At 41.2% G+C, this 10,666-nt stretch overlaps 1 long non-coding RNA gene across 1 annotated transcript; it reads left to right on the top strand.

Annotated features, from left to right (window-relative positions):
• The first annotated feature begins 2,036 nt into the window (after positions 1 to 2,036).
• On the top strand, positions 2,037 to 7,849 carry LOC306811550. Its single transcript, XR_013776692.1, has 4 exons — positions 2,037 to 2,329; positions 2,642 to 2,712; positions 3,552 to 3,637; positions 6,868 to 7,849. It is a non-coding gene; the product is annotated as an uncharacterized lncRNA (long non-coding RNA).
• The last annotated feature ends 2,817 nt before the right edge of the window (positions 7,850 to 10,666 follow it).

The following is a 10,666-nucleotide window of genomic DNA, read 5'->3' as shown; positions in this document are numbered from 1 at the left end:
ATGTGCAGCTTCCATCTAAGTAAAGGAGATACTGCATATCAAAGGCAGCTGCACCAGCCACTTTAGATTTATTAGTAAATCCATTGAAAAAACATTTCCAATGAAATAAATCTCAGCCTGCTGACTTCCTCCTATTCTTTACTTATCCTCTTATTGATTTTTGTCTCGGAGATTTAAACCTCTCAATTTGTTTTATGAGACACTTGTCGAACAGATGACAAGAAAAAAGACAGTGCTGGATATTTTCTTTAGCAGTTTTAAGTAGAAATAAAGAGCATTTCTTTGAAATTAGTCTTGCTCCTGTGACACAGTAGGAAGAAAATATCTGACAAGCCCTTTAGAAGGCATTATCTCCATGCATAGAGAAAGCTTATGGGCTGCCACCAACACAGCTCTGTGGCAGCAGTGCCCCAGAAGCTCATTGACAAGTTTGACATGTAAACAAGCTGTTGCTAAAAATATTTAACCTGGGGGACCCTAGCTAGTTGAAGGGGCTAGTAATGGAATACAGATCCTTTCACCTCCAGGCATCTGTTCCAAGCTATGCCATTGACTGAAAGTCATTATCGTTGGATGGTTGTGCAGAGGAATGAGTAGGTGGGCTCTGCTCTGTGTCTCATGAGCAAATTGGGGCATTGCTGAACCACACTGGGATTTTCAACAGAAATCTGGGGGCTGGAACCTTCTGGTGGCTGGGGCCACTGCTCCCAGGAGGAAAATGTCTTTTGTTTATGCCTCTGCTCCCCTCTAGGGATGTGTCACCTGGCAGACACCTGTGTCTTCCAACAGCCCCTTCCCAAGCTGCTGTTGCTGCTCTGGAGATCAGAGAGGATGGAGAGAGAAAATGGAGAGGGACATCCATCCCTGCCCTGCTCCTGCCTCCTGGCCCACAGCCTGAGCCTGTCCCAGCCGATGGACGCCAGGCACTGCCCTGGAGCCCAGATGCCAGCTGACTTCTAAAGGCTCCCTGTTTGATTCCAAAGGTTCTCTAATAATAAGTTTCCAGAAAAAGATATACTGAAAGATAGGCTAAAACACCCCCTCCACCTTGTAGACCCACCTTCTGGAAGCAGGAGTGACAGTGACAAGGCAGCACAAGGGACACTCCTGAAAGTGAGGTGCTGCCATTGTCCCTTGGCAGGGCAGAGTCCTGCCAGACCAAGAGCCTCTCCTCAGCTCCACAGGGCTGGGAAGTCAGGCAAGGGGAATTTCTATTCCCACACATTTGAAATTGCTGTTAGTTCACCTTCCCTCCTTTGCACTGGGCTGTGTGCTCCCATGGCTCTGCCAGCTCTCAGGCAGTCCAGCAGCTTTCCCTCCATTTTGTTACTCAGCTTGAGCAGCTCTGCACCTAAAATCACGCCCTGAAGAGAGACACCGAGGCAGTGCCACTACCCCACAGACATTGGGCTGTGTTAGCCCATCTTGTATTGTTATAAATGAGAAACAAAGTCTCGATATCCAGCAAAATTTAAATTGATTTATTTTATATAGACAGAGCAAGCAGCACTGAGGAAAACGTGAGGGATCATCACCCACTCCACACTTCCACACAACTTGGTTTGCAGCTCCCTTTTTATACGATGATTTTCCTTGTGGTAATCAATAATTGTTATTGTTTTGTTTTAGTAATTCTGCAAGGTAAGCAGTGGTGGTCAAAGAAACTTCCAAACTTCCATGGGACAGCTCTTGGGACAATTGGTCATGTAACCACCTGGTCTTGGTAGATAAAAACAGAAGAAGTAGGAAGCTGATCTTTAGCAGATAGTTTGTGATTGATCACACAAAGGCAGGAAATCTGATTCTGCAAAAATCCTTTCAGACTATGGAAAACCCCTTTTTTTTTCTTTTACAAACTGGTATACACAATATTCATAACAGAGGGATTTAGAGAGCGTGGGTTTAATCATATATTTCCCTTTATCTAGGTCCATGTTCTTTTCTTATTTTAAGTATTCTGGTTTATACAAACTCCAAAATTTCTCTGATTAACACGAATCATTTATCAATTATCACAGTATCATTTTAACTCTGCTTTGTCCCCCTGAGGGGGCAGCAGTGCCCTCAGAGCAGCAGCCAGGCCTCAGCCATGTTCCTTCCCTCAGCAATGGCGCTGCCAGTCAGGGGCCCTGCCCTGCCCTTCCCACAGCTGAATTTCACCTTGTGTCACACACATAATGTAAAAAATAATATATATATCTACATATGTGTCATATATATGATATAGGGGGGAGAGATTGTTCCCAGGCTGGGGATTTGTTGGGGTGTGGAGGCCCTGACACTCCGACAGGCCGGGATGGCTGTGGGAAGGACGGCCTGGGGGAAAGAGGTGGGAAACCCTCACTCCATTCCTGCTGTCTGGAAAAAAGTCACTGTCCCAAATTTAGTGTTTCTGCCCCAGTTTGGTGTTTCAGGCTGTTATAGGGCAGAAAGTGCCCTGTGGGGGGACTGGTGCTGTGTTGTCAGCCATGAGTCACTCCTGAGGGGGATTTAAGGCTGGTCTGGTGTCCTGACAGGCCTTCCTGTGCCACAAAACAGGAGGATTTAGATCCACTACGTTGTTTTTATTGGGTTTTTTAAAATTACAAACCTGGCACCTCTTCTAGTTCCTATTTACAGGATTTTCAATTCCCATTTACAGAGACATCTCGTCCCAGGAGCCCCAGGGCAAACTCCCTCTCCACAAGCACAGGGACGATGTTGCCAGGCAAGGTTGGTGTTAATTTAACTTTGGGAATAGCAGGAACAATAGGACTGGAAGGGGCCTTCTGGTTCATCAGACTAGTCCTCTGTTGTTAGAGGCAACTATATTATATAATCCCTTTTGCAAATGATGCTGGCTCTATCCTAAAGCGAGCTGGGTTATTTTTGTCCCCCTGTGTCCATGGGAAGGCCCTTGGAGAACCTCCCTGCTGTAAGGACATCTTCATCCAAGGAGCATCTTGCTCACCGTGGAGCATTGTTGTTATTAATCTCCAACTGCACAGCCTGATTTGAATCCTATTACATTTCATTCCTAATGCTGGAATGTCCAGGATCATAGGATTGCTCCCTGCAATACTCTGGCTCTCCACATTTACAGCACTGCCCTTATTTTGTGTCACCAGCAGTCCTACAGCAAGATCATTGATTCTGTTTGATATTTTCATCAATCTAAAGGTTTTGCCTTGAGAAACTTTGCCAGTTACATGCCAGCAGACTCCCCTTCAGCACAGCCCTCATCTCCCTGTTTGAAGGGAATGCGTTGAGCAGAGCTTATCCAATCTGGGTAAATGGATTTATCCCCATACTTTTCTTTTTTTTTTTTTTTTTAATTCAAATTCAGGGATGTATCTGCAGCTCATGTTCTTCTATCATATATCATAAGGATGCCATGTCCCATGTTGGCAGAGAGCTTTATCAACTCCAGCCTTCTGGAGAACCCCTGGATGCCACACCTTACTGTAGCTCTTCTATCTCAGCATATGTTCCTTATATTTATAACTTCCAATTTTTTTTACTCTGACTCCATGCAGATTTTTTGACACAATTACTTTTTACCCTTTCTACAGGACTTGTTTCCATCTGATCTTTTGCTAGGACAAGAGAGAAAAGGAACAATGCAAGACCTTAACTACTTAGTGCTGGATATCCAGAGGTAACTTCTGTTTTCTTGTATACTGACTGTCTCATGGATGGTGGGTGTTTCAGAGGAGAGGTCTTGTTACAAAGAGACCTGTTTCCCACCCTCTTTTTTGGCACCTCTTAGAAGGCCTCTTTGGAAGGGACTAATGGCCCTCTGGGACAAGCCCTCTTCTGCCAATAACCATAGGTCAAAAGTTAAACTGAACAGTGGAGAATGAAAACCGGATAAAATACACTATAAATCTTGACATTCTAATTGAGAACTGTCCAATGCAAACTGCACAAGTGTGTCTGGTTTACCTCAGTGCTCTGCAAGACCCCAGATCCTGCTTTCCTTAATGGCCTGAAGTATCCTACTGATTTTAACTGGGACTTCTCACTTAATTAAGACAAGCAAGATTTGGTCTTTGAAAAGACTTAATGCAATTTCTGCAGCCATAGCAGCAGAATGATGGTTTTGATTTCACAGTAAAGGCATGATCTTCTCATCTTTCAGGTGACAGGGACATGGCTGTGTATGTGTGTGTGTCTGGGGGCAGAGATTTGCTGGACAAAAAGATCTGTGGACAAATACAGCTCATAAAGAGAATGTTTTACTGAAGTGAAATTTGCCTGAACATATCATGCCATCTAAGATGTTTTATAGATACGTTTGCTGTCTGAGGTAAATGGGGGAGGATTACACCTATTTTACAGACTGGTGAAATCAGAGCATAAAGAATTTAAATGACTCAGCCAAGATTACACAATAACTCAGTAGCAGACTCCAGCAGAGCCTGGAGTGGCAGTGCTCAGAACACTGGCCCAAACTGTCTCCTTGGCCTTGTCATCTCTGTCAGACATACATCACTTTCAGACACTTAAAACACAGAGTCAAAAATAGAAAAACAGAACTTGTTTATTCCCCTGCTTATATATTAAACATAACTTCACTTTCAGTGAATAGTTTTGTTGTTTATATTTCCATGGGAATTCTAATCTTTGAAGCAATGCATTCCAGACTTTTGCTATTCCCTTTTACAAAGCAATGCATAGATACTGGGACAGAACTCCTGCTACTACAAGCAGACCACTGTGGATAGCTCAAGAGAACTATCCTGTAACATTAGACTACAACAGCATTTTATTAATGGTGCACCTTGGAACTCTTCTCTGAATAGGAAACTTTCCTCCAAATTTATTTGAAATTATATCACTCTACCCTGAGCTAATTTTTTTTAGCCTGGTTAACATCATAAAATGGATCATTAATATGTCCTTTGAAAGGGATGCCAGTTCTGTGTAGCTCATTCAGTCTGTATGTGTTGGTGCAAAGAAATTTGTACAGGATCTGTGTGCCAGAGAAGAGAGAGAGGGTTAAAAAGTGAAAAAGGAAAACATATACTGGAATGTAGTGGCATAACAAATCCATCCCTAATCTTGAAAGCTCCATAGTGCATGAGTAATGAAACTAAGGATGAATTATTACAACTTGCACTCATAATTTACAGGTACGAGTATATTATCTTACAGCATAAATATTCCATTTAGGCTTTGTGATGGGGTTTTTCTCCATATAGGAAAATAAAAGTAGTATTAGTCACACGTCCATAGCTTTGTCAGTGGTTGCAGAATGTTTTTCTTTCCAAGAGGAAAGCATACTGAATAATGCAACGCTTCTATTTAGGCTGCTTTCTCATACATTGACACTTTCAAAATCTAGAAACAGTTCTTTTAATTTTAAGGGCTACAATGTCTGCTCCCTTTATTCCTGCCCTTTATCATCTTACACACCATGTTCTTATAGACAAGGGGGAAAAAAAACATTCCAGTGTCTAATAAATCTGAAATCCATCAGGGGCTGCAAAGTGTTCATTCTCCTGCCTTGGTTCAGATCGTGTTACATTCAGCAGCACAACAAATGCACTTTGTGCCCCAACACCAATGCATTAAGCACTTTCCTTCATTTTTTCCAGGGTGGGAACTAAATCCATATTTTGAGAGTTTTGAAAATTTTTATACAAAGAGAATGGCTGCACAATTGATTCACAAGGAAAGAGAGGGGGGAAAAAATCACGTTAGGATAGTTGTTTCTGAGCAGAATTTTAATATTGTTAAAGGATTTGAAAAATATTTTGTGTGCTTCAAGCCTTCTCTAGTATGCAGTGCTCTACCTTTGGTTTTCTGAGCTAATTTATGAGGAACTCTGCGTGCAGGTCTCAGTAGTCCTTTTTTGCTCTTAGACCTTTTGCTGCCTGTTACAGTGAAGTACATGCTGTGCTTTCACAAATGGGAATTTTACTTTTGTTCTTTCCTTTTGCATTTCCCTAAAATAAAATACATTGGAAGGAGGAGGGAAGTATTTTGTTACTGTTTGTATAAGGAAATCATGTAATGTGGGGCCAACTCTTTGGGCACACCAGGACTAATTTTCTAACACATGATCTCACAAGTATGAGAGATTTTATTTCAATGAGCTCAGTTCATGGCTATGGACCTAAAAGAGGAGTAGATTAATAGGTGTCAGGCAATTTAATAGTTTCTTTCTGACCCTTGTAGACAGCTTTTTTTAGAAGAGCTAAGCTCTCAGCAAGGTGAGTTCCAGAAATCAGAATCCAATTATGCTTCTAAAAACAATAGTACTTCTCTCAGATACCTGCATCTCAGTTTCTGGTTCTGTGAAAGGGAAACATTAATAATGAGCTAAATCATTATTAGTGAAATGGTCAGGGGAATGTATCTATTTAATGCTTTTAGATTCAGAGATTCTAAAAAATATTAAAACAAATATACAATTTGTAGAATAGATGTGTAAAGTTTTAAAATGTTCACGAGGATATTTCAAAACTTGCTCCACACAAAAATTAAGTTGCATTTATCAAAAGCAGAACTATTTGCAAAGTGAATATTGACCAGTGTGTACAGTTTAAGGAAGGAAATGTAGCTTTAGCTACACTGGGGCACTTCCACATGGCCCAAGTTTTCAAGGCTACAGACACAAAATTTGAAGGGCAGTAGCAAAGAAAGAGAAAGAGGAGATGTGCTAAAAGATAAACTTTCAAATGAGCACGTGCTGATCTGAAAGAGCTGCTGCATTTGTGTGCACAGAATTTAGGGGGGTCACCCTCACACATGAGCCTTTTCCTACATACCAAAATTAAGCCCTAAAATATTGTCAGGTTTGAAAACATGGGGCAGAGCTGCAGTCAGAGTCAGGTCCCAGCAAGGATTCACTGTTGTATTAACATTTTTTCTTGTCCTCAGCTTAAACAGAAGAGACAGCAGAGCAAACACTCCAGCCCACCCCATTGTCAGCTGATGTGCTGGATTAAACAAGACCAGAATTCACTCCTCTTATTGTAGGTAAAAAAAAAAAAAATACGTCTTCCATGTTACTTCTGCCAAAAAGGTGAAGTTTTTTTCCTCTTATCATGATGTCTGATAATTTAGCATGCAGTGGACACCTGTGCATTGAAGAAGGTGCTTCTGCTGCACAGAGTTTTCATCAGGAGCAGCTCACCAAATGTAAAAGGTATAAATATTGCTGGAGTTTCTTTTGAAGAAACAATGTTCCCAATGCTGGCATAAAATACTTGTCTGAGGAAAGGATGTTATGGTCATTTAGAAATCACAAGTGGAACCAGTGAGGTAGCAAAGGGGGAAAAGCACTGTGGGGAGGCATCTCAAGGAAAAATGTCTGGTGGTCAGTCCTTTCTCTGGCTGGCCTTTCGGTGGCCAGCAACTCCACTGCTTTAGTTGTAAGGAGTCCCCTATTTCAGATGAAGAAATGGTCCCATTTTTAAACAGATGTGTGTTTGGAGCTGCAGTCCCCAGTGAGTATTTCTTAAGAAACGGTTGAAACTGTCAGTGTTTTAGGAAAGTTGGAGGTATTGCAGCCATTTCCTATCAGATGATGTCTCTCTAAGTATGAAGGGGAATAGGACTACTTGGAGCAAATTAGGTTAAATACAAAACTTGACTTCATTAATGCTGATGGAAATACAGAGCTCAGTATTCTGTGAAAAATTATATTTTGAAGGAAAACCTCCTTTTAAGTAAGACTATGCCAGTTCAGAACTGTTAAATTTGATACTGTTGTAACATAACACATTTCAAAACTGAGTGTCAAGAGGTAGAAATGTTCCAGTCCTGTAAGAGCAAATTCATAAACTTTGACATTTTTGGTGGTCTTTGTTTCTACTTTTTAAATGAATTTCCATCAGAAAACTTTATGTAGGAAAAAATTGTGGCATTGAGGCAAGTAATTATTCAGTGATTTTTTTAAGCTCATTATTCTTATTAAATAGTGAGTAAAGTAATCATAATTTATCTATGGCCTCTATTTTTCTTTGCAGTACAAAGCTGGTGAGTAACCTTGCCTGAGCAGTACTGGCATCCCTGATGATTCTCCTACCCTAACAGGGTAATAATAAACAGAAATGCCTTTTGAATTACAAGTTCCATTGGAATCACAGGGGGAAGGTCAGTGTTCACCAAACTGAGGAATACAAAACTGGCATGAAAGGAATTTTATGTCTGAGCTCCTCAGAGGGGATTAGAAGTGCTTTCTTACTAGTGACTGAAAGGGAGCTGGAATGGTGTCACTGAATTACAGACATTGCCCTGCTTGTGCACATCCACACACAGCCACCACACACAGCAGCACAAGGACCAAATGCACCAGGCTGCTGGATGTTTGAGGGGCTTTCAAAATGCATTTTTTTTTCATCCTTCATCTCCACATGCTAAATATATAATAAGATACCTTGTTTTCTTGCCCTGCAGACCCACATGACCAAAATGAGGGACATTAGTAAGTGTTAGAAAAAGTATTCAAGTGTGAAATGAATTTCTCAAACATTAATAAGTATTTCTAGAACCTCAGTTTCATAATTTGACAGTTCCACAGTTAATAAATCACAGCAAAAGGAAAGTGTGATAACAGCAGAGCAAAAGGAAGCCTGGATCTATGAAGTGCAACTGAGGGATAAGTGAAAGAAGCATGTTGATGACCCTGAGTTTACTTTTGGGTTTTCTGAGCTTTCACTCAATTAAATTCATTCCTCTCCTCTAAAGACCTATTATGTGCCTTTACCTACGTTCCTAACTGATTTTTCTTGTAATTCAGCTCCTTTGCCAAGTTATTTCCATGATTTAAGGAGTACTGATTAAAAAAAAAAAAAAAAAAAAAAAAAAAGAGTAACACAGAGATGAAAGGAGCATCCATCCACGCTGTATTCGAAAAGGTTTTCTGAAGAGGTGGGTTGATTTTAATTAACTTCCTGAATGAAACAATTCAGGTCTGGAGCTGGCAATCTCCAATAATCACTTTTTGGCCTCTGGATGAAAAAGGGAGTCAATTACACAAAACAATGCAACAAAAAGGCAGTCAATGGAAGGAAGTAGTTCTGTGTATTATAGCAGTACACACATTAAGAGAGGCCCAGGATCCAGAGGCCCAACATGAGATTAGTCCCCTCTGTGGTGGACACTAAATACACATTGCAAGAGACAGCCCCCTTACTCCAAAGCTTATCTTCTCTGCAAGACTAGTTCCTGTTTATAAATTTTGAGCATTTCCCCTAATTCAAACTATATGCACAGAAAAAGCCTTAACTTTATTGTGAGCTGCTGTCCCAGGAGTCCCACAAACTGCAGCTCCAGTTACCCAACAACTGATGTGACCATTCTGTAATGGGAACATCACTTGGCATCACTCAGCTGTTCCTTCATCTCTAAATCTTACCCTCTGTGCCTTTTGTGTATTCTGAAAAGGGGTGACTTCTATTTTCCTTAGGTTGAGCTAATATTGAACTTGAGGAAATGTCCAAAATATTCCTGCTGCCATTAAGCAAGACAGATAAGAATGAGAGAACAGCAACAAAAAAAGGGGTTGGATAGAGAGAATGCCTTGCCCAGGCTCATGATGAGGGTGGTAAGCAGATCTTTGTCCAGTCCTTGCCACTGCAGGATGCAGAGCAGCACAGCACATCCTCACTTCACACACACATCTGTGCAACTGCATCTTCAACCTACCCAGCAAAGCTCCCAGGCTTCTGCTGAGCAGGGAGTGTAACTCAGGAGGGTTGTGTTAAACCTGCTCAGTGCTTTCCACTGCTGGGAGAGAGAGAAAACCCTTGTGAGTCTGAACTCTGTCACCTGTCAGTTCCACTGACATTAATGTGGTAATTCTGGGTTAGGATTTGGTTAAGGAAAGCATCCTCAAGCAGCAGAGCACACTGCTTTGAAAGCAAGAATATTTATGAAAGGTTGCCCCGAAGTGGTTGTTTTTATTGATAAAATTCAAACCAGAATCTGACCCACTGACTCTAAGCCCAGAATACAATTACTCAATGGTTTAACCAGCAAGGTAGTATCTGTGGTAAGGAAATAAAACTCACCTTTAAAAGTGATATTTCCTTTTTGACTCCTGCTGTATTTTTCCTTTTGTCAGCACAATTAGTGAGTAAAGGAGTAAACAGAAGGGGGCTGTGGGAGAAGTAGGAAAGCTTCAGGGTTGTGCTTTTATCAGAATGGCACAAGTCCCATTGCTTCATTCTGAATCACCTGGTCTAGGGATTTGGCAAAAGAAATTTTGAAATACTTGAAAAATGAATGAAAATGATCCTGAATGGGAGGAAGAAAAGCTTAAAGTAAATAGCTTAAGTCAATGTGTCCAAATGTCACATGTAAGGATGGCTCCACTCTGCTTAATGACAGGAGAGCAAGGAAGCTAAGGGGGAGGAAGGGACCCTTTTTGAAGGGCTGTTGTTCTAATGTACCTGTGTTTATTTTAAAAGCTTTTCAAGGAGGTAGGGAGGGAAGCTACTGTCTCTCAGTGATAAAACTTGAGTGATTGAAGACCCCATTTGGGGGCAATCTGTTCTTTGTCTTTGTAGTTGCCCACAAAATCCCTGATATGCAGGTAAATCAAGCTCAGGAGAATGTGGCTGATGGGAGAGGACTAAGAAACAGGACTCCTAGACTTTTTTCTGGTTCTGACACTGACTGTGTATGCAGGCAATTGGTGTGGAAGTTCAGAGCAAGCACCTCTCTGGCAAAT

Source organism: Erithacus rubecula (genome assembly GCF_903797595.1).
Source record: "Erithacus rubecula genome assembly, chromosome: 22".
Classification (NCBI taxonomy): domain Eukaryota; kingdom Metazoa; phylum Chordata; class Aves; order Passeriformes; family Muscicapidae; genus Erithacus; species Erithacus rubecula.
The sequence above is the reverse complement of the archived record's forward strand: the minus strand, read 5'-3'. Positions and strand labels throughout refer to the sequence as shown.